We start from the raw sequence: 20,918 nt of genomic DNA on the forward strand, positions 1-20,918 counted from the left end.
CCGCGGTCGCGCTCAGGCGAGTGCCGGGGCCACCCCGGCCCGGGGCGGCGGCGGGGCGGGGCCGCCGCGGGCGGGGGCGGCGCGGCGGGGGCGGGGCCGCTCCGCTCCGCTCCGCCCCGCTCCGCTCCGCCCCCGCCCCGCCGCAGGGGCTCTGCGCGCCGGCGGGGAGGCGAGCGCGGCGCGGCGCCGAGCCGCGGCGGTGAGTAACTTCCCCGGCCCCGCCGCGGCCCCGGCGGTCGGGGGCCGGGCGGGTCCCGCGGGCGCCGCTCCGCTCCGCGGAGCTCCCGGCTCGGCCGCCGGCGCGGGGCGGCGGCCGGAGGTGGCGGCAGTGGGGCCGGGCCGGGCCGGGCGCGCTGGGGCCGCGGCCGGGGGGGGGGGGGGGTCGCTCGCTCCGCCGTTCACCTGCGCGCCGCCCCCCCCCCCCCCCATTTATTTGTTTTTACGGAGGGAAAAAGTGTTGCGGCGCAGGGGTCAGAGCGCGGCGGCGGCCGGGGCGGCGCCTGTGTGGCCGGCGGCTCGCGCGGAGCGGAGGGGAGCGGCCGCCGCGCCCCCTCCGCTGCCCCCTCCCGGCCTCGGGCCCCCGCGAGCCGCGCTCGGACCTGGCGCCCTGCGGAAACCCGCGCTGGGCGCAGCTCGAAATGCGCGGGGCCGTCGGCGGAGCGCGGGCGCGGCCGCTCGGGAGGCGGCTGCCCGGGCCCGGCCGCCCGCGGCGCTGGGTCGCGGGCGGCCCCGGAGAGCCGCCGCCAGCGCCCGGCAGCCCCTCCGTCCGCGGCTGCCCGCTCCCGCGGGCTTGCTCCCGTCCTCGCGTCCAGAGCGCAGGTACCTGTTACGCGTGAGCTTCGGGCATGCCCGGTAGCCTCTGGAGGTAGATTTGGCATCCCAAGTGCGTTTGAGCGTTTGTTCAGAGCCGCTCTGAGCTGGGCCCGCCTTGGACGAGCGGGTCGGTCGCCCGACGCCCGCTCCGCTACCCCGTTGCTTTCGGCTTTCTGGTGTTTCGTTGTGAGCTACAGCCCAGCAGCAGATCGGGGAGGCTCGGGAGGGACCATCAGGCGGTCTCAGTGAGTGTCCCTGCCCGCTTGGAAAATAAACACGAGTGCCACACGCTGCCGCCACTTTATTAAAGCAAATTTCCTGAGAGCGAAGAAGGTACGTAAGCGTGCTTTCGAAGATGGCACGGGGCCCTTCTAGCATTTACTTTTTTAACTGGGCAGCTCCTTGAGGGAGGAATCTCCTCAAACACCGTGCTGCATGAAACGATCAACCTCGACTTTGGGAAATGGCAAGGAATGCTGTTTTGTCCAGTTAGATTTTTTTTTAAGAGAAGTTTATTAAATTTCTTATTTTGAAACTTCTGTATTATTAAATTGTAAAATCTCAGTAAACGCAGCCACTCTGCACATGTCTATTTTCATTTTTTTTAATCAGAATTTTCTATAATTAATTCTTACCTGCTGACCCTTAGCTCTGCTTTAGTGACTTCAGCAACAGTTAACCAAGGGCCTTCAACTCAGTTCTGAGGTTTGCACAAACCACATGACTTCCTAATACAGGCCTTGGATTTCTTGTTTGTTTTGTTTTTTGTTTAAACATTAAGCTACAATTTAGGAATGAATCTTTGCAAGAGAATTGCAGGCTGGAGCAAGGACAAGTTTTGCTCTCTTGAACAGTTACGTTAATTTAAAAAAAGCCTGGTAAAACTTAACAGATATAATTAGAAAAATGCTGCCTTTGATACTGCAAGCTTATGCACGTGTGTGGAGTCCATTCGCATGGAAGTCTTGATGGCCTCAATGAGGCTATGTTTTGTTGTAAGTCTTTACCTGTGCTGAACAGCCTAAGAATCTCAGAATGTATTTGTGGGCCGGTGTCATGAAAGAACAGCAGAAGATTGTTAGATTCCAGTTAAAACTATCTATTTGAAAATACTTCAAAATATCCCCTCACTATTTTTTTTTAATCCCATCTTTCTTATTAAAAATGCTTTATATAGAGTTGAAAGCTATTGTGAAGGAAAGAGAGGCTTACATCATATCCTTACAATGTCACTTCAGAAAAGAAAGTTGTATATTAGATACTGGATTTATACAAATTAATTTTTTAAATCAGCAAGATGCTACTTGTTTAAAGAACTATTAGATATTAAGAGCTGTAACTAATAAGAAAACAGCCTTCACTCAGAATAAAAATGCTTCCTGGTGTACAAGGCGCCAGAGGAAACTGGAAATATATTTGGTATAGTCAGTGGTTTGTCTTTGATATTTGAAAATTCTTTGTTGATTTAGTTTGCAAAGCAATTTAATGTGACATCATTGAATCGCATGCTTCTTAATTGCTTTATTAGGTCAATGGAGTTTGTTTTTTAGAAACTGTAGTGCCTTTTAAAGATGGAAATCCTTTTAAATGTCATTACTTAATTTTGTAATTGTTGGGTCTAGAAAACAATAAAAATAATGTTGTAGTGTGTGTTTTTTATAGCCTTAATTCTTTAGGCATTTGCGCATATGTTTAATTTTGAATGTTCAAATATTTCTTGTGGAATTAGCGGGCCTATTCTTAGGCTTGATGTTCAGCTTGTGTGTGAATGTTCTCAGGGTCAGGAATTATGTTTGCAAGTTTGGGGGATAAACCTGTCACATTTTGATCCTGAGTGTTTTCATCTTTTGCAGGATATCATATAGGTAGATGACTTCTGGTTTGGCAGCGAGGGTTGGTTAATCTACTGACACATAAGAAAATACTCCTAGCTGTGCCATGGGTCTCCTTGCCTTACATGTGGTAGGAGTGCTGTAGATGAACTGACTTCATACTTGAATTGTGCTTTGCAATAGTATAGACATCTCTCTCATTTTTGAAGGTATTTTTTATCTTACGAATTTACTTAGGTGGCAGCACTTCTCATTCTCTTAGATGTTTATTTCAATTTAATATTAGTTGCACAAATAAGACAGTTTCCATTTTGGAATCTGGGCTAGGAAGAGAGGGGAAGTTCCTAATTCATGAGTATCTCTCTCACAAGCAGTGCATTATATAGTAAAAACAAAAGGCTATGAAAATATGCAGTTGTTGGATGTAAGATCAGGTAATTTTTGAACATACGAGACTTTATATTTTACGTTTCTGCAGTTACTCATCAAAAGAAAGCCTCTTTTTTTGCTTTAAGTTAGCAAATCATAATGTTAATGTGCATTTGTGGTAGCTTGTTAAGAATGTCTAGAATTTTCTTGCTGTCATCCCAACAAAACAGACCAAATCAGGTAATAAAGGAATTAGGAGGTTATGGATGTGCTAGGTGAATATTATTTATATGTTATTTTTTGTCTGACAGCCTGTAGAAGAGTAGAGTTGGTTTGCTTTGGGATGGAGTGGAAGACATTGCGTTTTGTCTAGCTATTTTTCCTTCATTTCATAGAGAGGAATGCTTTAGTAAATCTCATTGCAGAGATTTGCTAATGCTTAAGTACTAGTTCATGTAGTGTGCAGAATTTATATATAGAACCCTTGACTGTAGAACAAAATTCAGTTTGACTCAGGAATATATCCAATATATAAACAGATATTGTTTTAAATGGTAGTTATAAGCAGTTTTATATCATGAAGTAAAAGGAAATATCATTTATTTATCTTGTTCCTACCAAAATGTTTCTAGGAGTGAAACAAAAGTGTTGGTGATAGGCATTAAAGGAGAGTGCATCTCTGACTGAGAGAAGGGAGAGAAACAGTACTTGTAGAAAGGCAAAGGAGGGCTTTTGGATTAGGGTTCCTGGGTGTGCTGGTGTCAAATTTTTTTTAGCACACTAGGGAAAAATGAGCGGTAAGCTGCCTACTTTTGCCCTGATAAATTCTTTACAGGGGGAGTGGTTTTGGAATGTATTGTAGGCTGTGCTTTCTTATCCCTCTTGAGATAACCTCAGAATTTTGTGTTCTCACAGTTGTTGCCTGAGCTTGCATGAGCCCAGTGGAGTCTATCAGGATGTCACCATTAAGGTTAGAAAAAAAATCAGGACAAGCACAGTTACTTACTACTGACTAGTAATGTTCAAGTTAATTTTCTTATCCATGGATACCTTTATGAACTCTTTTAGCTGTAGTCATGTCGCGTAATTTCTTTGCATACAGTTTTTGCTTGAATCCAGGTTACTCACCTCCACAGACAGTCCTCTCTCAATGCAATATTATTTTCAAAATTTTGGTGATGCAAGGCCAAAAATGTTAGTGTCGTATGGTTCTGAACCTTGTATCTTTTTATGGCTTTCTTTACTCGTCAGACTGGGTGTTCATCCTAACCCTGAGTTCATGTATAGCAAGAAGAATGTGGGGCAGCAGAGTTTGTTTTTCCTAGGTGTTAAAAACAAACAAACAAACAAAAAACCAAAAAACTTCCAGCAAAAACAGCAGATCAAGGTAACATGTAGCTGTCTTCTACAGTGAAGCCAGTTAATGGAAATAGTTTTCGGTGGACGTTGTGTTGTAATTGGATAAGCTGTCGTGTTCTGCCACAAGAATTTTGTGTTTACTTTGAAAGGACTAATGCATAGTGGGCTTTTTTGTTCTTGTTTGTTTGTTTCTCCCTCCTTGTATATACGTGACATTTCAGAATCTAGACATTTTGTGATTTTTCTGGCAATCAGGTTTTGGTTGGCACACCTGAATGAGGCCTTCATCTAAAAAAAAAGTTTGGCTAGTCTCAATAAACCTGCTTTTTTGATGCTTTGTATTTTATCGTAATGTGAATGTACTTTTTGTCTGTGCACCTTGCATTAGTTCCCCAATTAAATGAGCTTTATCAGCAAATGTACTCTTATGGCAGTACAATAGAACTTCTGCTGGGATTTTCTATGGGTATAGCGACATCATCTAAATTGTTCTCCTGATTGATATTGCTATATACTGCACCAGCAAAAAGAAAAAAAAAAAAGAAACTGTAACCCCCTACAATCGTCTTAACATAACTGTGTTTTGATTTCAAGACAGTTTGTTCTTCTGTCACTTTCAGTAATGATCTGTGTGCAGGGCAGTTCATCCAAAATTCATCCTGTGTCTGCTCTTCCCCTGTGTACGAGGAAATGACTTTGCTCTCCAGAGAACAGAGTCTGAAGAGTCACTGTATGGTTGTAGAGTAAGTGACATTTCAGAGAGGACGTGGGAGATGTTAATACACATCCATGCCTCATGGATGGTGCGCTGAATGTCTACAACAAATTAAATATTTACATATGTATCGTATTAGGCTGCTTCTACAAAACTGGAGATTATAAGTTAGAGAAGAAATCAGAGTAACAGCTGTTGCCACTTCATGCAGATGATGCCTTATCATTAATTCCAAGTTAATGTATTACATCTTTTTAATAAATCTGTTCCCCCCAACCCATGCCATTGATTTTTCTCCTGTTGTTTTTTTTTTCCCACATGAAGTTGTTTAAGAATTTATTTGGAGTCAGACTGAAATAAAAATGTGTGGAAAAGTTGGTTGATATGTCATAAAACCACATAGGCGGATCCTAATGTGTTATGTAATTTTTTTGGTCATGTTTAAAGAGTTTGGTATAAACCATAGTTCACTATGATCATGTAGCTTTAACTATGCCAGTATGTGTACGTGATACCTATCACCCAAGCTCCCTCCACTCCTTGAGGCTGCCTGCATTGTTACTTAAATTAACTTTTTTAAGTTAACAAGTCAAGCTTCTCGAGCAGGTTGATTAAGATTTCCTTCTGTCTAGCCTTTTTCCTGTCTTTATTAATTGTTTTTATTATTTCCTCTATATGGGTTTTCTCAGCCTTCTGTTACTGACATAAACTGATGAGCCCCACCAAGTCCGGATATCTTGATGAGCCATTAAAATAGTTCTGTATCCCTGTGCTAGATCTTGCCTTTTTCTTGAATTCATGTTAATCAAAAATAAGAAACAGTCCTGGAATTGATTTATACTACAACTAGTCCGTAACTAAGCTATCATTATTGCTTCTAAATAAGATCAAAGCTTTAAAAGTCTGAGGGTTTCCTGCCTTATACTAAGGCCATATAAAATGCTATTTGTTCACTATTGAAAGCCTTCAGAGTTTAGGTTTGCTTCTTAGTTATTTTAATCCCTTTTAAGTGCTGAAGGTAAAGCTAATTTCATCCAGGTTATAGAAGTTAAAAAGCACAGATATTCTTGTATGCTTGTGAGTCTGTACATTTTATCTGGATGTCTTAAAGCATTGTGTGTGTTAGCTCTATAGGTACATTAAAGCTTCATGAAAAATTCAGTGACAAGCAACCAAATTTGTTTTGTTTTAGAATCAATAATAAAAAAAATAATTTTAGTTAATCTGGCAAAATAACCACTGTGCAGTACCTGTTATCTGCTGAATGGCTCAGCATGTCTGTTCAGTGCCGATACTTTAATATACTATAGCTTCTGATATGTGTCTGTCTATAGATGCAAATGTCATGAGCTGAATTAGTCTATCATGTGTACAGCAGCAAACTGCCTTAGTATATTTTTACAGTGTGGGCATGATCCTGCATAAGTATTGGCATTTTTTGTCATGGGGAGGTTTTTTCTGCTCTGAAATGTGTTCTGGCTGATAGCTGCTGACTTACCTGTTGACTGAGGCTCTCATGCATACTGTAGGGAAAATAACTTTCTAGTGAAGCAGAAGTGAAGGTGATTCAGTAGTAAAAAGGAGAATCGGCAGCACAGCTTGTCTATGCGTGTGACCTGAGCTGTCTTGTCACGTAAGCAGAAAGAGAATCTGTGGGAAAATTAATGCTAAAGTGAGTAGTAGTGCAGAATTCTGGATTACTGGAGTGTGAAATGAAGCTGTTACAGTTCTTTCTTCTGCATAAAGAGATGTGTGCCATGCTAATGGAGAAAGGCCATAAAAGTGTAATGCTTTCCAAATACTATTTTGAAAAGTTTGAAAAGCTGTGAAGCCAGGAAATGTTCATAACGAAGTGTCATGCCATTATGAAGTGGATGATACTTGATGAAGAACTTTTTGGATGCAGCTTGACACGTTACCTCCTAAAAATTATTAGAACAATGCAGATTTCACACTGACTATCATACCTCTAAATAACAGTCCCAGGTTTGCTGAAGGCAGGCTGTTTCACAGAATTGTAGTGGTGTTAGGACACACCAGTTTGATTTTTGGCCTCAAACGGTCAAAGAGGAAAGATTTCTATTTTAGCTGTGACGTTGGCTTTGGCAAGGCTGAAATAGGTGATGTGTTCGAAAGCTTTGTTTATAGGCGAGGCAATGTATACCTTAAAACTTGCTAAGCAGGTTAAGTTGAAACACAGGCAAGAGGAGACTACAGCACAGTGCGCTGATACATATGAGACATAGCTGCTATTCCGTATATACCCGTTTTGGATGATATATCACGTGTTGAATCCTACTTAGTCATCCCTACAGTGTAGTGGTTGCATAGCATATGTAATATATACTGTATGTGTTTATGCATATGCATGTAAATAAATAAATATATATATATATATATATAAAAAAACACAATATTAATTTAAAAAGAGAAAAAGCAAACCCTGTGCTTAATCTTTTCTTTCAATAATTTTTATTCCTTTCTTTATTTCCGGTGATCTGCCATGTGATCCGTAATGGCCTTAGAAGTCCTTCCAAACTTATTTCTAATATTAAGCATTTTTATGGAGAGTGAAGTTGATATATAGTATGTGAATACAGGTCATAGAAATCTGATCCAAAATGTTTTTTCTAACTTAACTGCTGTTCATTCTGTAGTTTTTGCTTTTACTTGTTAGTTGTAGAATAACTTTATTCTTATGGTGGTATCAACAGCTGTGGTAGTGAGGAGTTTGAATAATGCATTGTTTAAATAGAAGTTCTGTATAAATATACATTGACTATCCTCATTGATTATAGAAAATGCCAAGAAAAAGCTGTTAGTTTTGTTGGGGATAGTTGTAAACCACCACAAGAAAAATTTGGAAAACTGTAAATGAGTGATAGAAAAGCAACAACCTTCATAAGATAATGCATGAGTAATTTTCTTATTTTTTCAGCTGGTGAATAGATACATATAAAAAGATAGATATCGTATTACTTTTGTTAAAATCATGTGGTACATTGTTCTGTAATTCAGAGGTTAAGTTTTGTGCTTACTTAGTTTTCTGACTTGGTTAGCCTGCTTCGAATTTGAAATAAAATGGAAGCAACCAAAAAAAAGTGGAATAAAAAATTACTTCATCAGCTATTAAAACTGTATTTTTAGTCTATTTAAATATTTTAAACTATATTTAAATATATTGATAAAACTCTTGAATGGAAAAAATGCTCGGCCTTAACGTGAATTGCATTGAATTATATTTAAAGTGAATTACAGTTTCTGTTTGAGGGAAGAATATTTTTCCCAAAGGTTTTGATTTTAAAGCTACCATCTTTCTTCCCAGATGTTTTAGAATACATTAGGCATTGCTTTAAAACAACTAGAATGTTCAATATGATTATCTGTATACTTTGTTTCCTGAGGGATTATCAAATCTTTATATATATAAATCTTACCTTTCTTGGTGCATACTTTCAGTCTCCATTGCGTTCTCTAGGCAGTGCCACAAATAAAGCTGACTAACATAAATTAATAAGAATTATTTTTCATATTAAAGCTATTAACTCTTGTCATCACATTGGGAAGTGAAATCAAGTGTGCTGTCTCAATCAAGGATTCACTTCCAACATACTGCAGTGAAAGCAGGTGCACTAATCATCTGAGTTGTTCTGCAATTTGAAATTTAAACAAAGGTATATTATGTAAGAATTCAGAACAGAAAATGTTTGGAGTTGAAGTTACTTGGTTTTTAACAGTTTGGCTGGTATGTTTTCTGACCCCTGTATGCCAAAATAACAGGAACTATTTTCTAAGGCTCATCCTCACAGCGGCACTTCTGTAATTTGGTGCTCCATTTTGCTGGGGCTTTGGTTGGTGCTAACAAGAGGGAAGAGTCCTTCCATGCGCCATCCCGGCTAAATGTGACTTGATCTGATTTGCTGTGACTCCATCAGACTTCACAAGCTAAAATTATACTCTCTATCTCTCATGCACCAATAACTTTACTTCAGTGGATTTTTTTTTAGGTGTGAAATCAAGCAACCTAAAATTGGAAATACCAAACTTCAGTATCTTGTGCAACCTTCATGCTGCTCCCTGTTGTTTGTCCTTTGTGTGGGATTGAACTGCTAGAGAAATAGTTTCTGAATGTATAATAAGCAGTGGTATATTAAGATACCTTCAAAAGGGTGGGCAATCAGTTGGTAGTCTAAAAACTGACATTTCTTAGTTTTTAAGTTGTTTACAACCTGAATCATGTTGTTTTAGCATTTTTACATAGGTAAAATTGTGCATTGTTTTGACATGGTCTTCCTAAATGTCTAACGAGTTGCAACAACTGCATTGTTGTTAAAATCCTTGCTGGTTATTAGTTACAGAAAGAACTGACAATATTGCTTGAGCTACAAAACACCTTATAAAATAAATAAAGTTTTCTCTTGCTTCTGAAGGAAAAATAGTTTGTTTTTTTTTCCAGAGGAGAGGGTGACTGGTGAAGAGTTGGGCCCAATGAGGTTTTTCCCATTGCCTGTTCTTTCCAAAACTGCCAACCTCTCATGGATCCACTGCTTTGGCAGCTGCATAGGTTTAACTGTAAAATGTTTATTTTTGCTTATTGTTTTGGCAAGCTGTCTTCAAGCTTTCTAAAGTGACACAGACAAAAGAATGAAATACAAATTTTTCAAAGCCTTGTATGGAATTTCTTGGGACGGTGCAAGCTGTGCAGGCACATGAGGGTGTTTTATATTTGAAGCTGTCAGAATCTGTCATAGGGAATAATGTCAGACCTGCCCTGTTGTGGAGAGGACAGTGGAGGCAGGTGATGAGAAAGTTCAGAAAGCTCCTCTCTCCTGTGTCCCAAGCCTTTTTCTGTGCCCTCCCACTCAGGTGATAGCTCAGGAAGGGCCCTGGCAAGAAGGGGGCAGAGATGGAAAGAAGTGGTCAAGCCTATATTGGAGATATGCTGTCAAATGATGCAGGAAAGGTCTAGTGTGAACACAGGGAAACAGTGATATTCTTAATTTTCCAGGCTGTTGCTATCTCATTCTCAGCTGTCCCTAGACATCCCCACCATTTTATGTTTCTTCTCTAATGGCGTGAGCCTGGATGTCATACTATCCAAAATCAAATGTACCAGAAAATGTAATAAATTAGAGTCAGCCTAGTAGAGTGATTGAAGAATAAGCTGAATTTTAAACAACACAAGATTGTGTTATGAACTGATTGCTATGCATAGAATGCACCGGAGGAGCATACCTTCATGTAGATTTACTATTGATGGCAGCAATTCTTGGATTGCTACGGTAATAAAAAAAAAAAATGAAAATGGTTTGAACTTCTGAGTTAGTACCACAACATAATATTGCCGCAAAGGAGAAGTACCATTCTAGTTACAGTGCAAAGTAATCCTGGAAGAAAAATTCTCAGGCTACTTTGTTTATTTGTTTAAGAAATTTTCTTGTGTGCAACAATTTTGAAGTTTATAAAGCCACTAAGTGAATGCAAGCTTTGCCATGGAAAGAACTAAATGTGTTCCACTCATAATAATGAATTATTTAAAAATTCTTTTATAAGTTATGAAATGTACTTCTCAGAACTTCAGTTCGTAACTTTCAGCAACCTCTCAGTTGATGAAAATAAGCTTTAAGGGTATTTGATGCGAATTTTAAGGTCATGTGCCAGGTCAATTGCCGGGAGTCTGTGTATTTAGTGTGAATAATTTTCTTGTAATTTTTATTTCATAAAAATATCAGATAATGCATGCACATAGGACACTTTTTAAAAATAGCCCTCTAGCCATGATGGAGGTAAGGAGTGTAGGGAAATAGTCACAGGTTTTTTAAGTGGCATCAGAAGTTTGGGTTTTGAGAGCTAGAAGTTACCTCAGCAGAGACCTGGTGACTGACCTGTGTGTTGTCTTGGTCTGAAACATGAAATGAGATACTGTTAGTATAAGTTACCCTGAAGTTTGTTCCCATAACCGGAAGTTATGAGAAAGCCTGTGAAATGCAAATAGGCAGCAGCAAGTGTTTGCTAAAAGATAACAAATGTTGTTTGAATTACTGGGTTGACCGGACTGCGTGCGGCTTGATTCAGTGCGGAGGAATTGGAGTTGAGTTACTGAACCTACTGATTTGCAGGGAAAACTTGAAAAACATTACTTCATACTTCATTTTCTAGTCATCCTACCTTGGGGATATGCAAATGCTGAGACGATGATGAGATGAGATTTTTGGCAGCAATAGTTCAGCCCCAAGTCAAGACTCTTCCACTTCAAAAATTATGTTCTCCAGTAGAGTACAAGTAATGGAGGAGCTATTCAGTGGCACAGATCAAAGCTGCCTTTGGTAGCAGGGAGGGGGGAAGGAGAAAGTGCTGCACTAAAAGGATGTTATTTTGTCCTGAGAAACAGTGTGGTTTGGATTTAAGTGAAAACTTTTAAGTTTTAAAGTTTAAGTTGTATTTTAAAGTATGTTGTTCATTTTTATTACTCTTGTAAAATTAATTAAGATTCTCTACCAGGAATGGTAGTAAAATATGTTTGATTTTTAACTGATTTTATAAAGTAGTGAAAAATGGTAGCTCTTTTGAGTTATATACTTCAATATAGAGTAAGCTTTAGCTTTATTAAGCTCATTTAAAGTATTCTAAATCGCTTAATTTAAACCACTTTGTTGTGCCATGATCCAGTGGAAACAGAAATCAATCTGGAAGATGCAATTAACAAACCAGTTATTTCCCCTATATAATATGTAAAATGAACTATTTTTCTGTGTGTATTTTGATAACTTCTCTTTTTGCATCCATCCTCTGTTTCCATGGAAAGGGTTCAGAGATCACTAGAAGGCAGGAGTGAGGACTGTTGTTTGGTGACCTCCCCTCCACGCTGCCCATTGAGATGTAGCAGTTTCATGAACAAGCTTCAGATCAGTACAGCTCTGGCTCTTGCATTGGATGTTGTGGAAAACTTGGGAGAACGTTGTTATAAGGGAGGAATAAATACACCTATCGGCAGGGGAAAAGTAGACAGCATTCAACCTATTTTAAAAAGCGTCAAGCTTCAGCAGTACAAGAATTCGTACAGGCAGGTTTTAAGGAAAGTCAGTTTCCGGGTCAATAATTGTAATTCTGGTCTTTTCATTGCAAATTTTAGTATTCTGAGGAAAAAATAAAGAGCTCTACTATACTGTTGAGGACTCCTTTTTCCTTTATCCTGTCCCACATCCCAGCTGAATTTCGATAGAAGATACATACACAAATTGCATTTGTCTTTGGAAATCTCCCCAAGTTGAATGTGACTGATACACTTACAAAAAATAGTTGGATAATTAGGACTTTCTGTAGCTGTGGGCGGTCTCTTTTCGTAATGGCTGTAACCTAGTTAGCCTAGCATAGCACAATCTGCCTGCCATGTACATGCTCTTAGTACAGGTTGTTGTTGAGTTTAAAAGATCATTCAGGAAACTTAAAATGTAATGAGGAACAGAATGGGTAAATGAGTTACTGGAGTTCATTTAAGTGGTTTTGAAGGTTCATTTTTTTCAAAAAACATCAGTGGCATGGAAAAAAGCAAGTAGTTCTGATAAAGTTTATTGCAAAATGAAATGTTGGAAACAAGTCAGGAATATCAAGCAGTCCAGAACACTTTGTAAGCTGGAGGCAGTTGAATATACTACAATTTAAGCAATATATTCCATCTTAAGTGAAAAGCGGAAAATCTAAACCATTTTTACAGGGTGAGGACATCCTGGAAACATGCAGGAGTCATTATAAGTAAGCACTGGAAAACAGCTGCTCATTCAGTTCTGCAGCCAGGTGCTTAGCGGCGTCCTTTGAGGAAGTGTAGGGAAGGGAGTATTAAAAAGGGATGAAAAGGAGCTGCTGCTGCTTGACAGTAGGAGGGAGAGACTACCTGTGTGTAGCCCGTTTCTGGCAGTAGCACTTTAAAGAAGACACTTGAAATATGGAAGGGCTTTGGAAAACTGCTGCAGAAGTGATTGGAAGGCCTTTTCTTCTTCTTACCAGAGAAAAAGTTGAAAAATTCATGAGATGATATGTTGCAGAAGGAAGACTTTTTAGACTTACTGACATACCTGTAAGAAGATTCTGAAGCTGAAAGTTCAGGTTCAAATTAGAAATAAGATGCAACTTCTAGCAGTCAACATGCTTTAGCTATTGGAATACATTACAAAGTAAATAATGCATCCACCTTCTCTCCTTCCCTCCCTCCCTCCCTCCCTCCTTCCTTCCCTCCCTCCCTCCCTCCTTCTCTCTCTCTCTCCTGTCGTTGAAATTCAGTTTTTCTAAAGCAAGTGCTGTAGCTCAGCCACTATTTTTTGAGCTTAGCCACAGTCATGCATCTAGAAGGGAAAAATAATTTCCTTCAGTAGAGCAATTAGTAGGCAAAATTCTGTGAACTGCTGCGTAGGTCACTGTAAACACTGGCCTTGCTAAATCCTGAAATCTGAGACTCTGTGCAGTCTTTGGTCTGTTTTCTTGAAAACATTACAAGAATTAGTAAATAAACTGAGTGCACAAGAGTAATAGGAGGTTTCATCATTTTAGAAAGATGTTTACATTTCTGTTTGAACAAGAAGCTAGTGGTAAGCAGCAAATACAGCTGGGTAGACCTGGTAACTGTTTGCTACAGTGTGAGTTTATATAAAATGTGAATGTCATGAAGACTGAAGAATGGCTGACCCTCAAGAATAGTCAATATGAACGGCTAATACCAATAAGTAAAGGTTTCATTTTTAGATAAAAAATTGCAGAAATTTCTTTTTAACATACATAAGCAAACTAATTGCTTCAACTAGACATATCATAGAGTGATATAAGTGGTATCAGCACTTAATGGTATTTTTATTGGGGAATGCTTTTCCTATAATAGATGGGCAGGGAGCCAGTGCTGCGCCAAGTCGTTTCTGTCATCCCAGGGTTGCTGATAGAGGAAGGCAGGTGGGACCCGAGGTCTTGAGACGCCGATTTGCAAGGCAGCTGCCTGCCTCCTGGCGTGGCAGCCCTGCTGCAGCCTCAAGCCGCTAAGGTTTGGTTTATGGCTGTGGTTTTGAGTCCTGTAGGGAAAGTCTTTTAGTGTAGTGAGCAACTTTTCTTTTCAGACTGCTGTGCTCGAAGAATCTGTTCAGTCTTGGTTTTTTGTTTTGTTTGTTTTTAAATTATTTATGTCCCAAAGCAGGTATAAATGAGTGCTTTGTGCGCATCTGTTAGATAGGGAGATGGACGGCTTATAAATTTAGGTGTTTCATGTTCAGCCAAATAGACTTTGATGGCTGTAATGTAGCAGCACAAAGTCATTTTGAGTTTTGTGGCTGCAAGAAGGAATAATAATTCAGTTCAGTTTGATCCCTGAAAAGTCTGAAGATGAAAAATGAGGTAAAGCCTTTCACATATTTTGTTACATTATTTTCCTAGCTTGATAAAAGCTGCTTTTCTTCAGTTTTAATAAAGAATGCAGTAGCTGAAAGGAAGCTTTTCTCACATGAAAGACAAGGCTGAGAAATTGTAAAATAGGTTTACAAGATCTTGAACAGAATTCTTTCACGGGGCTCATTGAGGATCAGATTGTATGAAAGGGGTAGTACTATAGACATGAACTAAATCCCCTATATTAGGCAATACTTTGTTTGAAGTGGCATATCAATCAAATAGTTCTTTTCCTCTCTGCCTTTCAGTGTTTATGAAGAGAGTGTGGACTAATGGTTTTAGATCAGAGATGATTCTGTTTTGGTGTCTACTACTATCCAGGGTAAGACATGTAATATGAGCAAGTAACTTTGGACAATCTTCCATACTTCCATATGTAAACTGAGGGAAAAAAAAAAAAACACAGCATGCCAAAAGTGTGCAAACATATTAAAGCCTTAACAGTTGTCAATATCTTTGAGGTTCTTGGGCAAAAGGCATTTAAATAAGTACAACATACAGCAACGACACCACGCTCATTATATTCTTCTGTCTCACCTTATATAGTTGAAAATGCAGTGAGTTTTAACCATTTTTCCTCATATTTATGCATAAAATTGCTCAGCTAAATAAACAGAACAGAAGCTGTTTACCTCTTTCTTAGGAAACAGTTCTTTTTTTGAGGCTGGTATATTACATTTTTTGTAATTGTGGAGGGATTTTTTTTTTTAATAAAATGTCATCAGACAACTACTCATTTGGGATACTAAACTCTGTAGTTATGTGGTATGCATGCTTGAAATCAAATCTTAAAATCTTAATTTGCCAGACTGAAAAACATTGCTAAAACTGTAGAATTTAATTAAACTCTATGCTAGTAAAAGGAATAGGTTCATCAGTCAGAACAAGAACATGCTTCTTTAACCACTCAGGTCTTTTGAAGACATGGTTCCTGAAAGCAGTTTGGAGGCTTAAAACTAGAATTTCAGTTTGGTCTGATGGCATCTGTGTATTAGAAACTTTTGGATGAAGCTGTATATTAGCTTTTCTTAGTCTGTGTTTTACAAAAGAGAAATTAACTGTGGCAGTGTGCTCAACAGAGGACAGGTCTACCTTGTTAGGCGGTCTCAAATGATGTGTGTGTGGGGGGGAAAACACAACCAAAACCAGGAGTGTAAACTGGATGAGGGAAGCATCCTAACCAGCTCTTACCTTCTTTCTGTTACTGTGCAGTGTTTGGGGATGAGCTCTCTTTTATTTTTGAGTGTTTGGCTTAAAAAGCGGCCAAGTATCCTATGGAAGTTACTACAGTAAATCTAGTAGTTTATAAAGTTGCCTCCGTAACTCTCAGGATCTGTCTTCTCTTAAACGCTGACTCATTTCTTCCACCTTTAGGAATAGCCAAAGGAACCATCCCTATTTAAGTTGGGCATTTTGAGGAACCTTAGCACCATCGTGGGTAGACTGAGGGAGCAGCTGTTTGTGCAGTATGGGAGGAGGGCTCTGATTTTTGCCCGCTTTGTTTGCTGTACAAACAAAGTTTCACTGTACTGTTTCTGAGTACAGATAAGATCCCCCTACTGTCCATGCTAAAAGATCCTGGTGTGTTAGCAAATGCCAGTTATGAAGTTATGAGCATATTTTTTTTTAATTAGTGACACTTATGTACTAAATTAAGCCCCATGCATGTCTAGTTTGTGCTGGCATAGGAGGGCTTTTGCCAGGATTAGTTTATATTGATTCTCCCGATGAAGTACTCTATCAGTAGCGAACATTTAAAAACAAACAAACAAAAAAAAAAATAGCCTGCTGTAGTATATAATCTGTGCTGTTATTTTAAGTGCCAGATGCTTCTCACAAATGTAAAAAGTTTCTGGAGCTTTTCTGGAGCTCTGTCTGTGTCTTTGAAATACCCCTGCTGGTTTTACCTGACGGGAGTGAAATGGGCCATGCTTTCAATCAGACAATTTAACTGGTTGCTGATGGCTTTTCTAGACCGTGGAGCTCTCTTCTGTCGACGAAAAAGACATCAGTCTTCCCTGTTACGCTATTTATCCAATCTTACTTGTTTAAGACCATGTCAAGCCAAAGGGAGTCGAGAAAAAAGATTCTGATCCTTCTTCAGATGTGAATTTACTTTGAAATCATGTTTTCTCAAATGGATGCTGTAAAGACCACCCTTAAGTCTTCTGAAGCCTCCATTGAGATATCACTGAACTTTTCTCAACTGGAAAGTACTGCTACTTTATGTGTTGTTCTTTGTGGGTTTTTTGTTTTTTCTCTTGGTGAAACTAAAGTGAAGGGAGAGGAAATTTTCTTGAGGAATATGGCAGTTATGTTTAGTAGGCTCTGCTGCATGCCATATGTATTATGTATAAGTGACAAAAATAATACTGAAGTGTTCAGTTTGAAACCAGTGTTACAGAAATCCAAGATGTTGGACATTTTAAAAGTAGTGGCTAATACGGTGGAACATAGTGGTTTATAGTTTGTGCTCTGGTAATATTCAGTAGATTTAGTATTAGAAAAGATAAAAAAGAAAACTATTTTACAAGAAAAAAGTGTTTTTTAATTGATCAAAGAATAATTTCAAGGTGTAATACTGTCTTTATGTGCTGAATTCCCCTCTGGTATTGAGATACTATTCAGAAATTATAAAAAGTTATAGAAATCATAATTCTAGAGGATTTTTTTCAGAAAGTATGCAGAACTTTGAGGACAATTTTAACATTTTTCTTAACAGACTGCTTTAAAAAGAGTAGTTTCCTTTATTTTCTTTTTCTTACCCTCTATTTATGTTCTTTGTTTTCTGTGCAATCATTCTGTTTCTGGTCTAGACTTTACATAATATTCTTAGCACATGTTAACAGTGAGACATAGGCTTGGAAATGTCTTGTATGTGCTGTAAAGCCACTGTATATTCAATGTTGCTGTAGCTATTTTTGGTTTGTGTGATACCCGCATGTGCTCTCTGAATGCACTTTAAAGGTATAACATGCTAGATACAGTAGCACTGTTTCATTATGCATTCATGAGAAATTGTTGGCGACATTTTAGCCTGCAGTTAATTTTAATGTTAGATTTAGTATTTGAGAAGGACATAGTGTATGGGAATGCCTGCAGATCTTTCATACTGGCTTCTGCAATGGTTCTGAGCTGTAGCCACTGAGGCTTGGCTAGTGATGTGAGGCTAGGTGATCAGATGAATTTACTGCTTTGAGTAAATCAAATCCTGAGAGATGCTCCAGTGGTTATAGAAGGGATTGGTCCCGTTTTAATTACCCACTGGTGAATTCATTTGTGTAAACCAGCATGCTGACAACCTTACTGCTTGAAGTTCTCTGTCATGTGATCTCCTCCTCCTCCATGGGAACAACAGTGTATTTTTTCTTTCCCTTTATACTGTGCAGGTATGTGGTACTCCTTCCTCTCCTCCTGCAGATTCTGGAATGAAATGGTAAGAAATATTTGACTGAAAAAGGAGATGAAGGGAAAGGGCTGTGGTTTTGCGTGTTGCAGGTTTTGTAATAGCTCCTCTGTGCTGTGTGCCTCCCTGTCTGCCTGCCGAGGGCTTGGGAGCAATCCTACCTGGGTGTTTACAGGGGTCTGTGCTGCATTTTTAAAGAAGCCATTCTTCAGAGGCTGCACTCAGGGTATTTAATTGCAGGTTAGAACCTGTGACAAGAATTGCAAACAAGAAACAAAGGGAATATTTTAAACTGAGCTTGTTTCAAATGTGCAGACTATTCTAAGCCAAAGTGTAAAGTGAGTCTCTTTCAAATTAACTCTTCTGTGCCTTTTGTTTTGTGGGGGATTTTTTTACATTTCTCTTTCTGAAGATGTTTCCTAAATTCTATGGTTCTCTAATATGCTATATTTAACAGGCTGATGTTTTGCAGAATGTTGTGGTTAGGAGCCTAAATTTCACTTGTATGAACACAAGAGCTCTTTTTTGGTGATTTGCATGCATGAGTGTGGTTTGTGTTTTAAAGATATACAAATGTTAGCTTTGCTCATTTTAAAAATTTAAGTTTAAAAACACATTTCATGAATTAGGAGATATTTCTAACATCTTTTTAGTCAGAAGATACAAAAGAAGTTGAAGTGAAATAATGGAATGTTTCTACTGGTCAATAAGCAAAAGGTCAGTATATATTCTGGCTGAAATTAAAACAACTTCCTCCTTTCTCCAAGCTACTTGTTTTATTTATAAATTCATGAGAGTTGTATTGAGAGGGTGGCTGGGAAATAAGCTCTTAAATATGAAAGCTCTTTGGTCTCCTAGGATACATACCTAGTAATAGTCATGCAGTTATCCATAAGGCTTTCCAAAAGACACTGAGGAAGCACTGTTAAACTTCCGCATCGCCATTAAAGCTACCTTAAAAAGAGAGCATCCGAATTCACTGTGCTTTGTACAGTGCCTGCACACTTGGGAAACAGGACTCCTCTGGTTAAGATGTCTTTAAAACAAAAAGTTATGATATACTTTTAAAAAATAAAACAAGAAATAAAAGGTCATTTGTGCTTTTGTTCTTTCTTTTTACTAATCCTGTTTGCTTTTAGGACTTTTTGGCAGAAAAATGGAAGTAAGAGCTACTGTGTGTACTTACTTTGAAGTAACTGTACTTAATGATTTCAAGTGGAAATGTTTGTCCCAAAAGAGTAGTTCCTATCTCACTGTTTTTTCTAGGATTTGGGGAGGAGAAGGAGGGAGAAGAGAAATTAGAGAGTAAATGAACTGTCAAGTTTGGCTGTTTGAGATTGTTGGTGAGGTTCAGGGTTTTTGTTTATGGGTTTTTTTGTTCTGTTTTACATAAAGCATGCTGGATACCAATGTTTATGATGATTATTTGGAACAAGATTTTATAGTTCATTGCATTCATTGCATGCTTTGACCTCCAGTTTGAACCTAAATAAAAATCTCTGAGGCAGCAGGTTCATGCTCTTCTCAGCTCTGAGACCTCTAAACAAAGTCAGCAGGGCAGCGGAGAACATGGTATCCAGCTAGTTGGAGTTCCAGCAATTGTGCCGTTCTCCAAATTCAATGTAACAAAAAGAATCCAGCTTCCGTATCACATGAGAAAGTTGCAGTGATTTATCTGCATTTATTTAGTGAAAAATACAAGTTTCTTCAAAAACACTTAAACTTAAGTTTGTTTCCATTTATCTTTAATAGTAGGGATTGATTGAAACTAAAGCAAAGTGCCAATTCAGAAGTTAAACTTGAGATTCGTGTGTTCAGTTAAACTGGTCTGTGTGGATAAGCAGTAGATCCTGATCTCATGTATTTTCAGTTCTGAGGTTCATAAAGGAAAATATCTACAAAATATTTCTTTTAGCCAAAATGTTTTACTATGCAGTAGTTTTCTAGAGTAACTTCTGTAGTTTTACTTTTTCATCTGAAAAAATACTCAACTAGGGTAGCTTTTTTTGAGACTTGTATCTTTTTGCTATATGTTTTCTTCATAGCAGCATTCACTGAATATATGGAGGCTGAGCAGTTGCCAGGGATTTTATTTATTGTTTCTCTCTTGTCATCGCATATGATTGATAGCATGAGGCAGTGTTGTTAGTAGTCGAGTTTACTGCTTTTAAAGTGGAATCTCTCTTTTGAGTGAAAATCACGTTCTTGACTGCGCTTCACCTGGTTTTCAGAATGGACACAAAAAGGACAGAATGAAAACTTTTAATTACTCCTATTTGCCCATCTTTTCCTTTATTATTTTTATGTTGGAATGATTAACTTTTTAACTGAGAGTTTCCCTTATCCTTCTCCATGTTGCAAATCTGATCCAGAAGGGACTCTTCTCAGGATAAAGTATTAATTCACTTTCTAGCCGTTCCTTAACTTCTTGGTAACTGCCACATGAAGCTGAGTTGTGGTGTAGTCTGTTTGATCCACTAGACTGTCTTCATGTGAGCCGCTAGAGTGCTCTTGATAGCAAATTTGAGTCATTTCTGACTGGGTCTGGATTTTATGAACCAGTCGCTTACAGGAGAACTAATGCCTTGGGTTATTGTAGTCCCCTGTTGTTTGTAGAAGCAGAGAACCTAGGAAGTATGTTATTTCCAAATATTCCACTACATGCTGATGCTATTGTGTTAAGTTAACTGAGCATTATTAATGCAGCTGCTACTGCTGGGTTTTCCTCTAGAAATGCAGTTTATTGTTCACAACAGTGGATTTTCTATAGCATTTCTATGATCTCATCGTTTTGGTGCACAATACTGCAAAAATTGTGCTCCATTTTTATGAAAAGAGTTAGGTATCTCCCATTCAGATGTTAGTCTTTATCTCAGAGAATGTTACCTTTTGGGTATATTTGTACAGCTACTAGTGTATCGGGAGCTTTATTTGTTTCTGGCTCTTGGGCAATTTAGCAATTCAAAAGAGGTTTCATAAACTTTAAAAGTGTTATCTCTAA

General features: G+C 38.8%; 1 protein-coding gene across 2 annotated transcripts in view; it reads left to right on the forward strand.

Annotated features, from left to right (window-relative positions):
- The first annotated feature begins 145 nt into the window (after positions 1-145).
- The window catches only part of LNX2 (ligand of numb-protein X 2), a 59,387-nt gene continuing 38,614 nt past the window's right edge, over positions 146-20,918 (forward strand). Inside the window, exon 1 of one of the 2 annotated variants that reach the window (XM_062567182.1) lies at positions 146-199. The gene's annotated coding sequence lies outside the window, so the exon portion shown is untranslated. Of the gene's footprint in view, positions 200-829; positions 1,147-20,918 lie in introns of those variants that run through there. The other variant, XM_062567184.1, reaches the window with a different exon arrangement.

The sequence above is a fragment of the Rhea pennata genome, chromosome 1, assembly GCF_028389875.1.
Source record: "Rhea pennata isolate bPtePen1 chromosome 1, bPtePen1.pri, whole genome shotgun sequence".
NCBI classification, from domain to species: Eukaryota; Metazoa; Chordata; class Aves; order Rheiformes; family Rheidae; genus Rhea; species Rhea pennata.